Genomic DNA, 20,827 nt, shown 5'->3' with positions numbered 1-20,827 from the left:
TCCCTAAAGGTACCAATCACTGCTGCTAAGGTGGCCCTATGCAAGACACAGCGATGCTGACAATGCACTTTACATTCACATAAACTGAACTTCACTAGGGAGGGTGTTAACACCACTGCTGCCTTTAAAAGAAGCAGAGGGCAGTGCTGGACCATTGCAGCCTTCGGGGGGGACAGATAATAGAACTCCAGTCACGTTTTATAACATGGAGTCATATGGAGCTAGGTACACTAGGAATGGCTGTCAGTTAATATTCTACAGAGTGTTTTGGGACTTGCTGCATATTCTGCCATAATTAAAGTCTGATAGCATTCAAAGCAATTACAATCAAATTATTATTGGACATCATTCCAGGGCTACACACATTGCAATATTGGGCCAAGTGCGTGATGTTGATGGCAATATGGTAGTGTGTGTCTGTATGAAGCATACCTCTCTCAGCATCACCCATTTCATCCAGAAAACAAGGATTTATACCTGTTGTATATCTTATTTTTCAACTACAAACAGCCTGGGCAGAATGAACCCCTTGGCCTTGCCTAGATAGGTGCTTTATCAAATATTATTTTGTCAAATTCTAAACAGAACGGAGACGTAAGGAGAGTATAAAATATATACTGCAGGCGTAGTGATCATTCACCCTAACACTGATACACGTGTGTTGTTCACACACGCAGCAATGGCTGCAGCTTCCATAGGGATCAGCTCTCACCATGTCTGCAGCTTTGTCAATGTGCTTTTATCCTGTCTGCTTTCCATGCTGTTAGGAGAAAATGTCAGCACTAGATTTACCTCTCAAGTCGATGAATGCGGTTTTGTGTTTAGGTTCTGCAGCTTTTTATATAGAAGGTAATGTTATTTTAACACTGAATGAAGCTATGAATTTATGTGTATTCAAGTGTTCTCTGAAAACGCATCTCTTCAGGTAAGCTTATAATATTCCTCACCTGCCCTAGATTACCCTACTACCACCCTTTATACAAGACTACAACCCTCTGAGCCCCTGACCCAACACCTACATATCGGACCCAGAACCGATATGTAGAACTCAATCTCATGAATCAGACTCCCATTGATTGTAAGCTTGTGAGCAGGGCCCTCTTACCTGTATTACAGAGTATTATTTTATTCCTAATTGTAATGTGCTACCAAATATGCTGTATATATGCTCTATATAATTAAATGTTAATGATGATTTAATAAACAGTTTACCTTGTATTCTAATTCAAAGACTTTGCCTTTCTTCCATCTTCAGACAAGAATTTGTTGGCGCTTTAAATACACTAGAAAATATGTAAGAGTAATGTGTCTTCAAATGTCCAATTCTTCCATAAATGCAAAGTATGCCGGCATTATATAAATGTTATTAATAATAATAATAGTGTGGACAAACAAGATGGAGTTGATAAAGTGGAAGGAGAGGACGTACTTGGAGGTGATCACACACATTAGAATCTGTCATGTCCATACAAGTGAATTAATACTGTTGATGGCAACTCATCCATTGGAAGGAATTAAGGTGATTTACGTTTAAAAAAGATATTTGTAGTTATAGCATTAGAATTGCTCTTGGAGAATTCTGAGCGACATATTAAAAGTTACACATGGACTTGAGGTAAAAGATATACCCAGTCCTTGGAGAGTTTTTAGAAACTGTTTTATATCAGATGAAACAATTGGTTGTGCCACAAAGTAAAGTGAAACTAAACAAAGATTTAATTACCATAACTTTATTCCAAAACGAAGACAGAGAAAAATATAGACGTTTAGAAACATTACTTCAAACAAGACTGATTTGGGGGGGGGGGGAAACACAAAAATAGAAAAGAAGCCGTTGGCGTCTGGTTTTCCCGTATCCGCTCTGTAAAGTACGCTGGAGGGGTGGCTTGCTGGAGTCACGATGCTTTGGGTAATTCCTGTGATTCAACAGGTTTTTTTTTTTCCTTTCTTTAAATTTACACCAAACACTAACTGTAAATGGATCAGATTTGAAACTAACAAAATCTACTGGCAAATCCTGGTGTCATGTACTGATATCTCTAGTGCATTTCAGGATTGCTATACCCAGTACCTAATCTGAGCTAAACATTCATATACAAACTTAATAAACTCCATCTAAAATGCTTGTTTGTGGAGTTACTGCCCCTCCCCCAACTAGCAAACCCCACAGGAGTCCCATTAGTAGGACCCCCGACGTTAGGAGCTCCTCACCTGCTCTCTGTTAATGCACCTGTACTCACAGCAAACAATGTGAAGGTAAACTCCTGAGAGCACCCTCCAGGCTCTGAGTACAGGAGCGTTAACAGCAGGAGACGTCAGCATGGGGGGAAGGGGGGGGTGTAAAACACATCTGTACTCACTGTAGTGCAGCTATGCAGCAGGTGTGTACTAGAAATGTCTGATTTTAAGATGCACCCCTCACCGGACACAAAGAAGGCAGCAATTTTGTGGGCTCAAGAAATATTAAGCCTATTGATTTACTAAGAGGCATGAGGCACCGTCATAAGTTCCTAGTATAATGACAAGCTGCATCCTGAGCCTACGAGGTGGCTGCCAAGTGTGTGTTGGTGATAAGTCCACTTTAATTTTGGTAACTTGCAAAACATATTTCATGGGGATAACCGACTAACTTATTATGGTGCCCGTTGTTCTTCACTTTCCAGCAGACTTATAAGGGTTCCTTACTGTTTCCCTGAATTATCCCAGGTTTGCTGCATAGAAAGTGAGATTGGGATCCGTCTCTGCAGCGGTTCAGCCAATAGAAGCTACAATGAAGTAAATAAGTTAGGCAGTCTCCCCTTCTTCAAATGGGTTTCTTAATTATTTCAACTCATGTATAGATTTCACGTGGGCGTCTGAGCACCACCTACCCAGCCTTGTAATTCTACACACGGTGAGAAACCCACAGACCGGCCTCATGTTTTATAGCTCAGGGAATGAGGTCCGAACCTCTAGAGTCCAGGCCTGCTTCCTCTAAGGCGAACGTCAGCACTCGGCTGAACTGGAAGTGGGTCAACAGTGTCCCGTTTTCGTGGATAAAAAAGTTTCTACCACTATCTGGCCTGACTTCTAAGTACTTCTTTATTCTGGTAACTGGACACAAAAACTTGTCCTCTCGTTTTTTAACCTCTACCCACTGGCTTTTGTTGGATCTGGATTTCTGCATTTTGCAGTATATAGAATTCCGCTCAACGATTACATCTTTAAATGCCAGACCTGTCCCTTCCTCTTCCTTGGATCTGGCCACCAGTTCTTCCATGTCGAAAGACCCATAGAACGCCAGTGTGAAGGCTGCGCAAAACAGTCTGCTCTCGTTGTTGTCAAAACAAACTTTCTTTGTGGCGTATAGTACAGAGCCGAGCATTTCGGGTGTCAGGAGTTCACCATAGTCCCCGTTGCTCTCGGTCTCCACGGTGTCCTCCATCTCCTTGTTCCTCCAGCTTGTCAGCATTTGCTGATGATAAACTGTTTGGTGACGTCTTTCTTCTCCATCATTTGTAAGCAAAAGGAGATCCCAGCCAAAATGCTCACTACTTTTCCCCTGCTATATTCGCTGGCTATTAAGTGTTCAAAAAAGTCCACCATGATTTTCTCCGCCCGGCACCAGCCCCTTTGCCGGACCGACTTCTTGAACTGTATCCAGCTTTTCCAGGAGGACAGATATTTCTCCCAAGTCCTAGGAGATAGTATTGAATTCACGAGGTCTGGGCTGCTTGGTTACACCCAGGTCTGAAATCCAACGTTCCTTCATCAGATATAATAACAAAATCTGTATGTCCTCCATGGTTGACCTCACGTTCTCTGGATACTCTGGGGTAAGAACTTGCGGTCGAAGCTTCTGAGGAAGACATGTCCTGGGACTCACGGGTCAAACAATTTCAGTGTATGGATTTACAAGTTTCAGGATGAACTGGAACAATACGAAATGTAGGAATCCCCACGCCCAGCTATTTCACCAATAACAAGCGTTACTGGTCCCATAAGCAAAGAGGTCCAACGGCAGGTCCTGAAACAGAAGGACAGACAATGCATAGTCTACATTAATCCTTAATGACTAGGAAGCAAATGACAGTGTAAGATTAGACATCACAATGATACAGATGGCGGTAGTGTCACCCGGCCGGCCTCAGAGCAGACCAGCCCAATATATACTGGGTTATGTGCAATCAACATTTCTCCAATGTGCAGCACTGTGATGATGACCTAAACATACAATCCTGGGAATGTCAGCAGTATGTAATCACTAAGGAGATCGCACTAGTAGATATGGTCACTAGCAGAGAACAATGCATATAATAGACACTTGCTGGGGGTTATTTACTATTGTTGCTCAAGTGTGCAAATCTGCACTAAGATCATAGCCAGAAAACTATATAATGAAAACAAACTGATTGGAAATTATTGGTATATTTTTGCAATGGTTTTTATTGCAAATATGCACCAATGAGATTTGATTTATATGATAAATGTATACAGATATATATGCAAATATTACAGGAACAGGTTAGACAATTCTGTGATTGAGTGGAGTATGTCTCCCCCTCACTCACACTCCATCATTCCACTTCTAGATCTTTCCACAATGTCTGTTAAGAGTCTCGTTGTATAGATGTTTAATGAAAAACTCATTAACATTTGGCTCCTAATCTCAACAAAACAGTATTTACATGATTTTTTTTCCCAGCCCTATCACTGTCCAATCCAGCGACCCTGAATATTTACTAAGAAGGGTAGTGGAAAGTTTTAAGAGCCCACCTTGGTCATTTAAAATGAATATTAATGACTACTCTGAGTTCTATTCAAGCTGCACACAGGCACAGGTGGCTATACTGTAACTCTGTCTAAAGGAAACTTGAAGATAATAGCAGAGTCAGCGCGCAATGTCCCATATCTTAAATTCTATCACAGTACGGGATGTAATTCCTAGGCGTGACATCTCATCTTTTATGTGGGAAATGGAAGAAATTTAAAAATATATATATATATATATATATATATATATATATATATACACACACACACACACACACACACACACTAAACCTGTTAAGATGAGTTCAAATTTTGAAACATTCAACTATAAGTTGCAAAAACTCACACTGGCCTGGGAAAAGCATGATTTTAATTAACCACAACCTTAATGTGTCACATGACAGGAACGTGTTAACAAATTCAGATCATTTATACACTTTTTACATTGCAATACCTAATACCTGTGGGGCTGAATTAACGTTGTTAGCCCTAACACACAGCACTCTAGAAAATGCATGCTGTAGGCTGAATTACACCAATGCATTATATTTATGTATTATAGGTGAAGTCTGGATGCTACAGCTGTCGGATCACACCCTAAAATGACTGACTGTACACTTCAGTCCTTTGGATTCCTGAGGATTGTTACTCACATTATTTGCTGGATTGTTGCCATCAGGGCAATGGGAGGTGGCCACGGTGCTAGTTGGATTAGCTGCGGATGACCCCTCCAGCGTCAGGTTCCGGAGTGAATTCAACAGAGCGTCCAGAATCGGATGCGTTATACAGAATGCAAGTACATTATGCCTACAGAATCCTCCAGGCGGACGGAGTACCCCAGGGACCAATGATGTAAACAATACAGCAGTATGTGATTGAGAGACCTTAACCCCTGCAAGACTGGAACAATTGCCTTCATTAATGATCAGACCCATGTTAACCTCCATGGTCAGACTAATAACATGTTCACATGTTTAAACTCCATTATTTTTGTCTACTTGTGCTGCTCTCTGCATAGGATAATCTGAAAAAATTATAGGAGATCAAAGTGGAAGCTGTATTTATAAATAGTGCATCTCTTCCCTTGAAATGAAGGCAGCGTGCAATTATTTTGAAACATTGAAATGAATTTATATCCCAAATAAAAAATATTCGTAAGGAAGGCCATTTACAACTAGTTTCTTGTTTGAATAATGTAATCATGGGAAATATTCTGTACAGAACACAATCCATTTAAGTTAGTATTTCACCATTCCTTTTTTATTTGATTGACATACAATGAATACATCATGAATCCTATAAATGTATTTAAAGTCAGTCTAAGCAACCACATATGAGCAGTCGCACATTTTGTAACTGTTTCTAATGTGCTGTCCGTAGTTCAGCGGATTGATGATTTATTGAGGATTTTAAATAATGTTAGGTGACATTGAGGCAGGAAATGCTCAATTAATACAGGGCGTTTTGTTGTTGATGAATCTAATGCGGTTACCTGCATAAATCACAATTAAACACACTGGGAACTCATGCACAGTTGGGCCCACGCCTGTTTCTTTACCATAAAACACGCAAATTTGAACTGCACATGCCCAACAAAAAAAATGGGGCGGTGAAGCGCATTCAGAGTACAGTAAGGGGATGTACTACGTGTAGTTTGGAACAGAGAAAGACCCGCAGGGAGAAGCAGATACACCGGTCACTATCCGTATTATTTGCTGGGGATGGTGTAAACACACTGATTGGCTGACCTCTGAAGCGAATAGGTGCTTGTTGTCATTGATTGTGCTATATATATAATTTTGTGAGTGTATTTCAGAATTATTTTTTTTCTACTTTCATGCGTACATGAATAAGAATATTATATCTGCTTTATTATAGAGGAGTTATTATATAAATAAAACCAAATAGCTAATGAGCTTTTCACTATCAAAACAAATGTTTGAGACACGTGCAGGGCAGGTGCGAGTGGCATGTTGGAGGATCTTTTGGGCATGGGGGGGTAGATATGAGGCGCATGCAAGGGGCATGTGGTATATGTGAGGGGCATGCAGGGGAGGCGTGATGGGCACAGGGGTATACGTGATGGGTATGCATGAGGGACACTGGGGTATATGTGAGGGGCATGCAGGGGATGCATGAGGGACACGGGGTAATATGTGAGGGGCATGGGGTATATGTGAGGGCATGCAGGGGGAGGCAATGAGGGACACTGGGGTATATGTGAGGGGCATGCATGAGGGACACGGGGTATATGTGAGGGGCATGCAGGGGGAGGCATGAGGGGCACAAGGGGTATATGTGAGGGGCATGCATGAGGGACACTGGGGTATATGTGAGGGGCATGCAGGGAGGCGTGATGGGCACACGGGTATACGTGAGGGGCATGCATGAGGGACACGGGGTATATGTGAGGGGCATGCAGGGGAGGCGTGATGGGCACAGGGGTATACGTGATGGGTATGCATGAGGGACACGGGGTAATATGTGAGGGGCATGGGGGTATATGTGAGGGGCATGCAGGGGGAGGCATGAGGGACACTGGGGTATATGTGAGGGGCATGCATGAGGGACACGGGGGTATATGTGAGGGGCATGCAGGGGGAGGCATGAGGGGCACAAGGGGTATATGTGAGGGGCATGCATGAGGGACACTGGGGTATATGTGAGGGGCATGCAGGGGAGGCGTGATGGGCACACGGGTATACGTGAGGGGCATGCATGAGGGACACGGGGGTATATGTGAGGGCATGCAGGGGGATGCATGAGGGACACTGGGGCATACATGAGGGACACGGGGGTATATATGAGGGGCAGGGGAGGCGTGATGGACACAGGGGTATACGTGAGGGGCATGCAGGGGGAGGCATGAGGGACACTGGGGTATATGTGAGGGGCATGCAGGGGAAAGCATGAGGGGCACAAGGGGTATATGTGAGGGGCATGCAGGGGGAAGCATGAGGGACACGGGGGTATATGTGAGGGGCATGCAGGGGAGGCGTGATGGGCACAGGGGTACACATGAGGGGCATGTATGAGGGCCACTGGGGTATATGTGAGGGGCATGCAGGGGGATGCATGAGGGACACTGGGGTATATGTGAGGGGCATGCATGAGGGACACGGGGGTATACATGAGGGGCATGCATGAGGGACACTGGGGTATATGTGAGGGGCATGCATGAGGGACACTGGGGTATATGTGAGGGGGATGCATGAGGGACACGGGGGTATATGTGAGGGGGATGCATGAGGGACACGGGGGTATATGTGAGGGGGATGCATGAGGGACACTGGGGTATATGTGAGGGGGATGCATGAGGGACACTGGGGTATATGTGAGGGGGGTATATGTGAGGGGCATGTGGAGGAGTCCTGATGGGCATGTGTGGGGGGCGGTGTGAGGGAGTGTTTTGGGATGAATCCAGTGGAGGAACCGAAGTTATTTACGGGCCGTTTCGTTCATTCTCAAAACTAAAGGTAACATGTGGCCCATTTGAAGGTTGGGGACCACAACAGACGGCCCTAGACGTATAGATTGTTGCCCATTTGCTTTACATTACAATAAAATATTATTTTTGCCCAGTTTGAAGTTCCTAAACCTTGGGAGTAAATTAGACAAACACATCCTAGTAATGGGGGTTATTATGGGGAAATACCCCTGAGTGTAACCAGAGCTGTGACCTAGGATGGAGTAGGCCTCACTCTGCACACAGGACTCTATGTACTAACACATGAGGTAAATAAATGACCATAAAGCACAGTAACATGATATTATATGTTGTATATTGTAATGATGGTGGATTGTGTCGATGAAACACTCAGAATAACAACAACATAAACAATACAGAGCAGACAGCCGCCATCTGCAGCCCCAGGGGCGGGACACCCCGTGGCTTGCCAGCTGCTGTGGAACCACAAGTCCCAGCCAGCCCGGCCATGCGCTGTCACGGCGGCTAGCGAGCCCAGGGGCGGCCCGAGCCTGTGTTATACTGACCCCGGTGACCGGCAGGAGGTGACCCCCCTCCTCGGCCTCAGACATTACCTGGCCCTGAGCCCACAAATCCTCCTTCCCGCCTTCCACTTTGACCGGTACCTGGACGGGTCCGGGCCTTACTCGCGCGGTGGCTGCTGGGAGTGGTAGTTCGCGTGTCCCCCGCACGGCGTCATCGCTGAGGGAGGCGGAACTACAGCTCCCAGAACCCCCCGCGGCGGCCGCGGATGAAGGGAAGTGATAATATAATGGTGCCTCAGAGACTAACACATTTATTTCTGTACATAAACAATCCCCACAGTCTTATGTCTTCTGGGTTCTTATAAAACATTAAATACACCTCACTAATTATGGGGGTCTTAGCCCTGTGGGTAGTTACTGAGAGTATATTTAGAGTTGTTGATTTTATGAGGTAAATGTTAGATTATATTTTCACCTTTGTGCCAACATGGGGATTTTATGACGTTTATTTACATTATGCAATTGATTCTTAGTGGCCAGGGTAGTTTGTGACCAAGTTTAGCATTGTTGCTGTGCTCAGGATAAGCCACCATAGTTTTATTATTATTATTATTATTATTTATTTTAGGTATCAGAGTTAATTTTATTATATATATTTTCTGTGTGACAGGGTTTCCTTTTGGTAGCATTTTAGACTTTTATTTTTTAGGGTAATAAAAGCTAAATGATCAAGAAAAATTACATATTTCCATAATTACACTCATGGTAATTTGTGAGCAATTCCTGCACCTCTATAAATATGTCCTTAGACGTGTTCCCATATTCCTCCAATCTATTTTGATACCTAATATGTGCAATTTTCTCTAGTATAGGGAAATGACCACATGCCTGTTACACATACATAATCTGTGTAGTGGCTGCAATGTGGGGATGCACAGACAGTGTGTATTACCATTCATATACAATAATTAAGAGTTGTGCAGGAGTTGTAGGGGGAGTTACGCAGGAGTTGTAGAGGAGTTACCCAGGAGTTGTAGGGGAGTTACGCAGGAGTTGTAGAGGAGTTACCCAGGAGTTGTAGGGGAGTTACGCAAGGGTTGTAGAGGAGTTGTAGGGGAGTTACGCAGAGTTATAGAGGAGTTACGCAGGAGTTGTATGGGAGTTACGCAGGAGTTGTAGTGGAGTTACACAGGAGTTGTAGGGGAGTTACGCAGGAGTTGTAGGGGAGGTACGCAGGAGTTGTAGAGGAGTTACGCAGGAGTTGTAGGAATTACGCAGGAGTTGTAGTGGAGTTACACAGGAGTTGTAGTGGAGTTGCGCATGGGTTTTAGAGGAGTTGCGCAGGAGTTGTAGGGGAGTTACGCAGGAGTTACACAGCAGTTGTAGAGGAGTTGTATGAGAGTTATGCAGGAGTTGTAGTGGAGTTACGCAGGAGTTGTAGGGGAGTTACGCAGGAGTTATAAAGGAGTTACGTAGGAGTTGTAGAGGAGTTACGCAGGAGTTGTAGGGGAGTTACACAGGAGTTGTAGAGGAGTTACGCAGGAGTTGTAGGGGAGTTACGCAGGAGTTGTAGAGGAGTTGCGCAGGAGTTGTAGGGGAGTTACGCAGGAGTTGTAGGGGAGTTACGCAGGAGTTTTAGAGGAGTTACGCAGGAGTTGTAGGGGAGTTACGCAGGAGTTGTAGGGGAGTTACACAGGAGTTGTGGAGTTACACAGGAGTTGTAGGGGAGTTACGCAGGAGTTGTAGTGCAGTTACGCAGGAGTTGTAGTGGAGTTACGCAGGAGTTGTAGAGGAGTTGCGCAGGGGTTTTAAAGGAGTTACGCAGGAGTTGTGGGGGAGTTACGCAAGGGTTGTAGAGGAGTTGTAGGGGAGTTACGCAGGAGTTATAGAGGAGTTACGCAGGAGTTGTAGGGGAGTTACGCAGGAGTTGTAGTGGAGTTACACAGGAGTTGTAGGGGAGTTACGCAGGAGTTATAGAGGAGTTAAGCAGGAGTTATAGAGGAGTTACGCAGGAGTTATAGAGGAGTTAAGCAGGAGTTATATAGGAGTTACACAGGAGTTATAGAGGAGTTATAGAGGAGTTACGCAGGAGTTATAGAGGAGTTATAGAGGAGTTAAGCAGGAATTATAGAGGAGTTATAGAGGAGTTAAGCAGAAATTATAGAGGAGTTAAGCAGGAATTATAGAGGAGTTATAGAGGAGTTAAGCAGGAATTATAGAGGAGTTATAGAGGAGTTAAGCAGGAATTATAGAGGAGTTACACAGGAGTTGTAGGGGAGTTACGCAGGAGTTGTAGGGGAGTTACGCAGGAGTTATAGAGGAGTTAAGCAGGAGTTATAGAGGAGTTACACAGGAGTTATAGAGGAGTTACGCAGGAGTTATAGAGGAGTTAAGCAGGAGTTATAGAGGAGTTACACAGGAGTTATAGAGGAGTTATAGAGGAGTTACGCAGGAGTTATAGAGGAGTTAAGCAGGAATTATAGAGGAGTTATAGAGGAGTTAAGCAGAAATTATAGAGGAGTTACACAGGAGTTGTAGGGGAGTTACGCAGGAGTTGTAGGGGAGTTACGCAGGCGTTGTAGAGGAGTTGCGCAGGGGTTTTAAAGGAGTTACGCAGGAGTTGTGGGGTAGTTACGCAGGAGTTGTAGGGGAGTTACGCAGGAGTTATAGAGGAGTTAAGCAGGAGTTATAGAGGAGTTACACAGGAGTTATAGAGGAGTTACGCAGGAGTTATAGAGGAGTTAAGCAGGAGTTATAGAGGAGTTACACAGGAGTTATAGAGGAGTTACGCAGGAGTTATAGAGGAGTTATAGAGGAGTTAAGCAGGAATTATAGAGGAGTTATAGAGGACTTAAGCAGGAATTATAGAGGAGTTATAGAGGAGTTAAGCAGGAATTATAGAGGAGTTACACAGGAGTTGTAGGGGAGTTACGCAGGAGTTGTAGAGGAGTTGCGCAGGGGTTTTAAAGGAGTTACGCAGGAGTTGTGGGGGAGTTACGCAGGAGTTGTAGGGGAGTTACGCAAGGGTTGTAGAGGAGTTGTAGGGGAGTTACGCAGGAGTTATAGAGGAGTTACGCAGGAGTTGTATGGGAGTTACGCAGGAGTTGTAGTGGAGTTACACAGGAGTTGTAGGGGAGTTACGCAGGAGTTGTAGGAGTTACGCAGGAGTTGTAGTTGAGTTACGCAGGAGTTGTAGTGGAGTTGCGCATGGGTTTTAGAGGAGTTGTGCAGGAGTTGTAGGGGAGTTACGCAGGAGTTACACAGCAGTTGTAGAGGAGTTGCGCAGGAGTTGTATGAGAGTTATGCAGGAGTTGTAGTGGAGTTACGCAGGAGTTGTAGGGGAGTTACGCAGGAGTTATAAAGGAGTTGCGCAGGGGTTTTAGAGGAGTTATGCAGGAGTTGTAGGGGAGTTACGCAGGAGTTGTAGGGGCGTTACGCAGGAGTTGTAGGGGAGTTACACAGGAGTTGTAGAGGAGTTGCGCAGGGGTTTTAAAGGAGTTACGCAGGAGTTGTGGGGGAATTATGCAGGAGTTGTAGGGGAGTTACGCAAGGGTTGTAGGGGAGTTACGCAGGAGTTATAGACGTGTTACGCAGGAGTTGTAGGGAAGTTACGTAGGAGTTATAGAGGAGTTAAGCAGGAGTTATAGAGGAGTTTTGCAGGAGTTATAGAGGAGTTATAGAGGAGTTACACAGGAGTTATAGAGGAGTTAAGCAGGAGTTATAGAGGAGTTACACAGGAGTTATAGAGGAGTTACGCAGGAGTTATAGAGAAGTTAAGCAGGAGTTATAGAGGAGTTACGCAGGAGTTATAGAGGAGTTAAGCAGGAGTTATAGAGGAGTTACACAGGAGTTATAGAGGAGTTACGCAGGAGTTATAGAGAAGTTAAGCAGGAGTTATAGAGGAGTTACACAGGATTTATAGAGGAGTTATAGAGGAGTTACGCAGGAGTTATAGAGGAGTTACGCAGGAGTTATAGAGGAGTTAAGCAGGAATTATAGAGGAGTTATAGAGGAGTTAAGCAGGAATTATACAGAAGTTACACTGGAGTTTAAACAGGAGAACACTCTACCTGAAATCACTGCTACAGCCGGGAATAAATCCAACAATCCTGTGAGTTCCTGTTACCTCCTCCTCATACACCTGCACTGCCTGGACACTCCCTATTGATCCGTCAGCCTGGATAAACTCACTGCTGAATTAGTGAATTTCTTGCTAATCTGGTTTCTCATAACTGCTATACACTATGATCTCTAACTATTATTGTTATATTACAACTATCTACTTCTATCCTGCTCACTGGCGCCACCTACTGCCCCAATCTCTATCTATCTAACTCCTTATTTACTACCGTCCCTCCTCTACGTCTCTGTTACTACTTATTTACTACACCCCTCCTTCCCTGTTGACTGTAGATACTTCTACCCAATTCTTTACTATCAGCCCTCAACCATCACCTGTCTTATCTGCACCCACAGCGTCATACCGCCTGAACCTTATCTTTTTCTAAGCTCCTCATACTCATCCTCCTATATCCTCCCATCGTGATGGTCACTCCCTCGATCTCTCCCACCTTTGTGACATCTCCAACTTGTCCAATCAAGTCTTCTTCTCTGACCACAATCTCTTTTCCTTTATCCTCTTCCGACCTCATGTTCCCCACCCTCACACAAAGTCATGTGGATTCAGCATCACCTTAAAGACCGTATATTCTTCTTGTCCTCTCTCGTACCCATCCTTGTTGGCATTTCTTTCCAGTACTGCCCCATTGCTGCCGTTTCCCTCTACAACACCGTACCCTTGATACGACAGCCCTAGCCACCATACTTCGTCTCCGGCAATCCAAAATCCAGCCCTAGCACTCCTCACAGATTCGCTATCTGTAAAAATGTTCCTAATCTGCTGAGCGCCAGTGAAGAAAATCCTGCTCCAAATCAGACTACGTCAACTTCAAATTTATCCTTTCTTCCTACTACACCGCCCTCTCTCTTGCCAAACAAACTTCTTCTCCACCCAACAATCTCCGCTGCTCATTGTCAATTCACATTTCTGTTCTCCCTCCCCCATCACTCACCACTTTACCACTTATTTTGAAGACAAAATTGACACTAACCACCACTAAATCTCAAAGACCCACACACCATATCACCCTCAGTTCCTTCCCTCCTTCAACTACGTCTGAGATCCATGTTCTCCTTTCCTCCTCTTCTTCCTCAACCTACCCCCGTGACTCTGTTCTAAGTCCTCCGCTCCCTTTCCCCCAATGCTTGCTGGCACCTTGCTCATCTCTTTAACCTCTCTCTACCCACTAGAGTCTTCCTCTCAACATGCTCTTATCTCTCCTTTTCTCAAGAAACTCTCCTGACCCTTGTCCTCTCTCTCCAATTACATCTCAATTTCTCTGCTCCCTTCTGCTTGCAAAACTCTTCAACAACTTCTCGTCAATTGACTGACTCACTTTTCAGTCTGGCTTCCGCCCTCTTCACCGAAACTTATGTCCTACCTCTCGGGTCATTCCTTCACTGTCTCTACTTCTGACTCCTGCTCCCTCCTGTTACTCTCTCTATCGAGTTCCTCCCAGGGGCGGATCTAGACAACTGCTTTACCCCGGGCGATTTTAGGGGGGGCGATTTAGGCCCCACCCCCTTTCTGATTTCTAAGGCTGCCGGCGGCTGCACACTATGTGCAGGTCCGCTCGGCAGTGACAGTGTGCTGCCCCGCTGCTCTGTCACTGCTGAACGGACCTGCACAGATCGCCCCCCCCCCCCCCCCCCTGGATCCGCCACTGGTTCCTCCAAGGCTCAGTTCTTGGCCCTCTGCTCGTATTTCTCTACACTTCCTCTGTCTGTGAATACTTACGCTCCTTCAGTTACCACTAAGAATTCTACACTGACACTAAAATCTATCTTTCTTCCCCCCGACCTCTCTCTCTATTTTCTATTCTGGGAACTGTATCGCTGCCATCTCAACCCGGATGTCCCAACGCTTCCTCAAACTTAACATGTCCAAATCTGAGCTCATTATCTTTCACTCAGTCGACAACATCACAGTCTCCCCTGTTGCCTATGCCCGCTGCCTTGGTGCCATCCTTGACTCCGCCCTGAACTTCACTCCTCACATTCCAGTACCTCTTCCATCCTTCGCAACATTTCCAAAATACACTTTTCCTCATTCAGGAAGTAACCAAAACCATGGCCCACTAGCTCGTTATTTCCCTCCTTGAGTACTGCAACATCCTCCTCACTCACCTTCCCCTCTACAATCCATTGTGAATGCTGTTGCTAGACTAATCTACCTCTCTTGCCTCCCCATCCGCTACTCCACTCTGTAAATCCCTTCACTGGCTCTTCATTGCCTCTTGAATCCAGCTGCTCATCCTCACGTACAAAGCCACAAAGCCCTCACTAATGCTTTCCATGCTTACATCTCTGAGATACACCCCGGCTCGTCAGCTTCGCTCCGACTCTGTCTCCTCACCTCTGGAACTCCTTGCCTTGCCCTACCAGAATCTCCCCCAACGTAAAACCCTTCAAACACTCCCCAAAACCTGCCTCTTCATGCATGCTATCCTACTCCCTTCTAGATCCCCTGTCTACTCCCTCTACATCCTCCACCCACCACATCCACTTATGTCCCATTTGCTCCTATCCCTCCCTCTAGAATGTACCCTCTCACAGGTAGGGTCCTCCCTACCCTATGTCTCATGGAGGTCAACTCTCATCTTCCTAGTATGTCCTTGTCATGTCTTATGCTGAATTATATCTGTCTGATATGCTGTTTGTTTACTCGCATAATTCACACCTGCATTTGTTTTAACCATAATTGTTTGTGCACAACTCATTCTTGTATTTCCTACCTCACATTGCTCTCATGTGTAATTGTATCCATGCATTAATTTTTATGGTTAATTGTATCAACATATCTGTTGTTATGCTTACTGTGTTCATGTATGTCATACTTGTATGATCATTTTCCGGGGCTACAGAATCTGCGGTCTTATAAATAAACATTGATGCTGATTTCATTGAACGCTATGCAAAATCTTGTCCAGCGAGCAGCAGGATTTAGCCGGCTCCAGTGAGCAGTCACATATATCATGGTGTAGCAGCCATTTCTATGTGCCATACGTATGTATGGCTGGGTATTAATGGGCTAAGCAACCTGTGACTTTAGTTGTGGAACTGCAGTCTCTGCAAGTTAATTGTAATAATATAATCTTATTATGTTTGCTTCTCAATTCTATTTAAGAACAGTCTTTAAAATGTAAAATAACTAAATGAACGTTGCCATACATGATGATTCTCTAACAAACCATCATTACCAACCCAGCTAAACGGTGTCCTTGTAAATATTTTCAAACATTGGCAAATATACATGCTGAGACTTGTAGTTTCACGACACCTACCCTAGTTTTACCTACTTCTGCTTGCTCGTTCCATTGGCTACACTTAGATTTCCCATGTGTTTTTTATTTGAATTACCATTGCTGCATTTATAAAATACTTAAGAAATATTTAATGAAGATGCACCCACTTAAACAATTTAATATTTTGTATTATGTATTTATTTTATATATATACTTTATAAAAATATATTTCTGTGTGTAATCTGCATGCAGTCAACCTGTAACCAGCTGTTGTAGAACTACAATTCCCAGCAGGACTTACAGTTTCACAATGAGGTGGAGAGCCACAGTTTTCATAAAGTATATCCTTCTTTCTGTTTTATGTGCCATATTCATTATTGGCCAGATGGTGGCAGTGTTACACCGACCCAAATTCATCTGCCAGAGAGTACAGAGGTTTTAACCATTTTAGTGCCAGAGATCTGAGTTCATCTGCTCACTCAGACGGAATCGGTTTTGCCAGGAATAACTTTTTTTTTTTTCTCCAGACAAGTTTATTTTATTTACTTTATCTCATAACTTTCTTTTGCGTCCATAGTTGAATAAACATCTTTTTTGATTATGGACATTATAAAGCAACAAACAGGCAAGTTTTAAAAAGTAGATTCTGACTTTAGCAACTTGTACACAATGAATTCAACCTGCAAAATATACCTGTGATTTTATTCTGCAGCTTGTAAGAAATATATAAATACAACATTTGTGTACTCTATAAGCGTCTGGGACCATGGTTCATAAGAAAGGAACATTTTTCTGTGTGTTGTTTTTATTTTATTGTTCTATCACTGGACATAATTTGCAGCATTTTGTGAGATTTTTCTCGAGCATGGGACGTAAAATTTAAGCTTATGTCCCTCTCAAAGCAGAGGGACACAGACATCAAGTTTAAGCCTGTGACTCTGAAAGTGTTACTATTGCACAATACCAATGTAGAATTGATTTTATTACTCTTATATACATTGCAATGATCAAAGCTAATTATGAGCAGTTTGTGACACTTTGCATGTGTACTGTTTGCACAATGTGACTAAAATAAACTTTCTTTATGTCCTCTTTAAATAAACTGGTACACGGGAATGTGAGTGGACTGGTTTTACTTAACAGCTCTGTAGCGCTTTACAATTGAGATCAACCACAGTAATAAAACAATACAAAGTGGTGAGAGGGCGCCGCTCACAACTTATCTGTAAGAAAATAGGCATTTGCTACATGATACAGGGGAAGTGCTACATATCAGGGCCCTCTTAACAACATCTTGGGCCCCCGGGCACAGCAGTGCACCGGGGCCCCTATATATACATATATATATAAAACAAAAAAAATTAATATATATAAGGGGGGCCCGTCGGAGGCAGCAAAAAAAAAACAACCTGGAAAAAAGAAGACAATACTTACCTTGCGGTCAGCTGGCGATCCGGCTCCCTCCATGGTCTCCTTCTCCGTCGCGCTCCGCAATAGATGTCGGGCGGGCGTGATGACGTCACGCCCGACATGCACTGCGAGCGCCGTTCGGAGGAGGAGACCATGGAGGAAGCCGGATCGCCAGCTGACCGCAAGGTAAGTATTGTCTTTTTTTTTTTTTTTCAGGTTTTTTTTTTTTCTTTGCTGCCTCCGATGGGCCCCCCTGGGCTGCAGGGCCCCCGGGCACCTGCCCATTGTGCCCAATGGGAAAGATGGCCCTGCTACATATTGCATATTGGTTCAGCCAGATTGCAACCGAAAAAGTTCTTAGTGGACTATATGAGCTAGTCACACAGCAATGTTGGTTTGGACATCAGAAAGTGAATAGACAAGAGATTAAAGAGGAATTAAAAGTAAGGTGCAATAGCTCCATCCTTTCTCACACTGGCCCGGACTATGCTGATCTCTTTATAAAAATCCAGCTGCCACATTAGTGTTGTCTGCTGCTGGGAGGAAGGAGAGATCAGTAAGAGCTTGTAAGCTCTACATTATCCTCTGTCGGGTGCTACTAACATATTCTGACCGTAGTGACCTTTCTGGTTACGGTGATCTGTTGTTGCTGTGATGCCATTTGCCATGTTCCTGCACATCAGCTAATAAGGACAAGTTTGGAAAACATCTGCTTCTAGAATCCTGATTTCACCCAGCTCAACACAAGCTGGTGTTAGAAGTGGGATGGGGTCAAGTTCTACAGAGGACCATCATCCAACAGATCAGAGAAATCTAGCAGTTCTATGTGGAGTATATGACCAAATATATGTGTGACATACTTGTGCTGATCCAGGAGGAAAGGGCCTCATAAAAGGAGGAGGTATGGAAGCTTAGAGATTAAAGTTTTGCTAGATCTGCCCTCCCTGGTGCCTGTCACTGCCCTGATTCCTAAAATGAAGAAGGGAGACAACAATCCAGGCCTGGCCAGAGACTTCCTGGACAATCTGCCCGGCATCCGTATTAATAGGGGAAATCCATGAAACTTATATAAATTTGGCAGCTGAGGACATTGGTGATTATGACATGGTCAAAGCTGATAATGATATCACCAGATTAAGCCACTTTCTCACTGTGGACATTACCAAAACACTTATCCATTCTCTCATTATCTACTGGCTTAACGAATGTAACCTCCTCACCTTAATCAAACCCCCTGCCTGACCAGACTCTCCCACAACCTTCAGTCTTTCAAGCTTTCTCTCAGAAGCCATCGTTCCACTATAGCTTATCCTACTCCCATCTGATAATACTTGAGTCCCATGAGCTCCTATTGTTTCAGCATTAAAGCTCTTGTGAGCAGTACCCACACTACCCTCTGTTTCTCCTGACTTACGATGAAGTTCCTTCATAGAACACCAGGGGTCTATATATATATATATATATATATATATACGGCTTTTCCCTTATTAGATTTCCTCCGGATTACCACAGGATGGAAGGAAAGAAGATTAATTTAAGATTTAGGAGTGGAAAACGAGGGATTTGGGGGAGTATTTATTTCAAATAAAAGATTACTATAATCGTTGTCTGTGCTTATTTACTGCAAGCAGAAGTTATCAATGAGTTGGATGTAACCGTCAACATTTTAAAAATTATTAGCAGCCATAATGTCATTTAAATACATCCAGTGGAAGGGCCAGAACAAGCTTAACTAGACCACCTCACGTCTGTTTCATCCCAATCGGTGCAGGGATGTCCGAATGCATAACCGGACAAACAGACCAATAATCTTTATATATCAGATTAGGTAGGTTTGTGGTGCTATATGTACCGTTATAGTCTGACAGCCATATGAAAGATGCACAAGCAGTTAATTGCTTCCAGGGCTAGCTGGAAGATGTAGTTCCACAAACGTTTTTCTAAATCTTATAAATTATTCTGGCATCCGCCAGCATTGGGCTGGTTTGCCCCGGGGAGAGCTGCACATTTCCTGCGCGAATTCCGCCTGGCACCAACTTGGCTGTGTCAGACTTACATTGGGGGCATCATTACTGAGTATCTTTACACCAGTCCTTACTGACATACAATAGATACGCCTCCTATTAGACATATCTAGAGGTAGTCTAGACTGTACATAACCCCTAATCTGCCACTCATGGGGGTCCACAAATGCAAGATGTGCTTAACTGTAAATGTGGTCACATTCTACTTCAGTGCAGCAAAGCACATTTTGCATCTCGGAGCTGGACTTCCAAGGCTAATTAAGGCACTTTGTGTGGTAGAATCAGTTAGCCTGCAGTATGAGTGTGGTGGAGTCCTGCACTCATACTTAAGCTGAGGCAATGTATGAATCACACCCCCTCCCCTGTGTGTACTGCAGACAGTCTCTTTGTAGTATGAGTGTGATACAGACAATCCCCCTATAGTATGAGTGAGGTACACACAGTCCTACCGCAGTATGAGTGTGATACAGACAGCCTCCCTGTAGTATGAGTGTGATAGACAGCCCCCCCTGTAGTATGAGTGTGATAGACAGCCCCCCTGTAGTATGAGTGTGATAGACAGCCCCCCTGTAGTATGAGTGTGATAGACAGTCCCCTTGTAGTATGAGTGTGATAGACAGCCCCCCCCCTGTAGTATGAGTGTGATAGACAGCCCCCCTGTAGTATGAGTGTAATAGACAGTCCCCTTGTAGTATGAGTGTGATAGACAGCCCCCCCCCCCTGTAGTATGAGTGTGATAGACAGCCCCCTTGTAGTATGAGTGTGATAGACAGTCCCCTTGTAGTATGAGTGTGATAGACAGCCCCCCTGTAGTATGAGTGTGATAGACAGCCCCCCCTGTAGTATGAGTGTGATAGACAGTCCCCTTGTAGTATGAGTGTGATAGACAGCCCCCCTGTAGTATGAGTGTGATAGACAGCCCCCCCTGTAGTATGAGTGTGATAGACAGCCCCCCCTGTAGTATGAGTGTGATAGACAGCCCCCCTGTAGTATGAGTGTGATAGACAGCCCCCCTGTAGTATGAGTGTGATAGACAGTCCCCCTGTAGTATGAGTGTGATAGACAGCAACCCTGTAGTATGAGTGTGATAGACAGTCCCCTTGTAGTATGAGTGTGATAGACAGCCCCCCCCCCTGTAGTATGAGTGTGATAGACAGCCCCCCTGTAGTATGAGTGTGAAAGACAGTCCCCTTGTAGTATGAGTGTGATAGACAGCCCCCCCCTGTAGTATGAGTGTGATAGACAGCCCCCTTGTAGTATGAGTGTGATACAGACAGCCCCCCTGTAATATGAGTGTGATAGACAGCCCCCCCTGTAGTATGAGTG

The 20,827-nt window shown here is 44.4% G+C and overlaps 1 long non-coding RNA gene across 1 annotated transcript; it reads right to left on the bottom strand.

Moving 5' to 3' along the window:
• Nucleotides 1–3,993: 3,993 nt before the first annotated feature.
• LOC142153260 (uncharacterized) lies at nt 3,994–8,937 on the bottom strand. The gene is made up of 3 exons (XR_012691461.1): nt 8,794–8,937; nt 5,406–5,652; nt 3,994–4,006 (listed from the first exon to the last, which is right to left on the bottom strand). It is a non-coding gene; the product is annotated as an uncharacterized LOC142153260 (long non-coding RNA).
• Nucleotides 8,938–20,827: the final 11,890 nt, after the last annotated feature.

The sequence above is a fragment of the Mixophyes fleayi genome, chromosome 4 (genome assembly GCF_038048845.1).
Source record: "Mixophyes fleayi isolate aMixFle1 chromosome 4, aMixFle1.hap1, whole genome shotgun sequence".
NCBI lineage: Eukaryota > Metazoa > Chordata > Amphibia > Anura > Limnodynastidae > Mixophyes > Mixophyes fleayi.
This window is presented reverse-complemented; position numbering and strand designations above follow the sequence as displayed.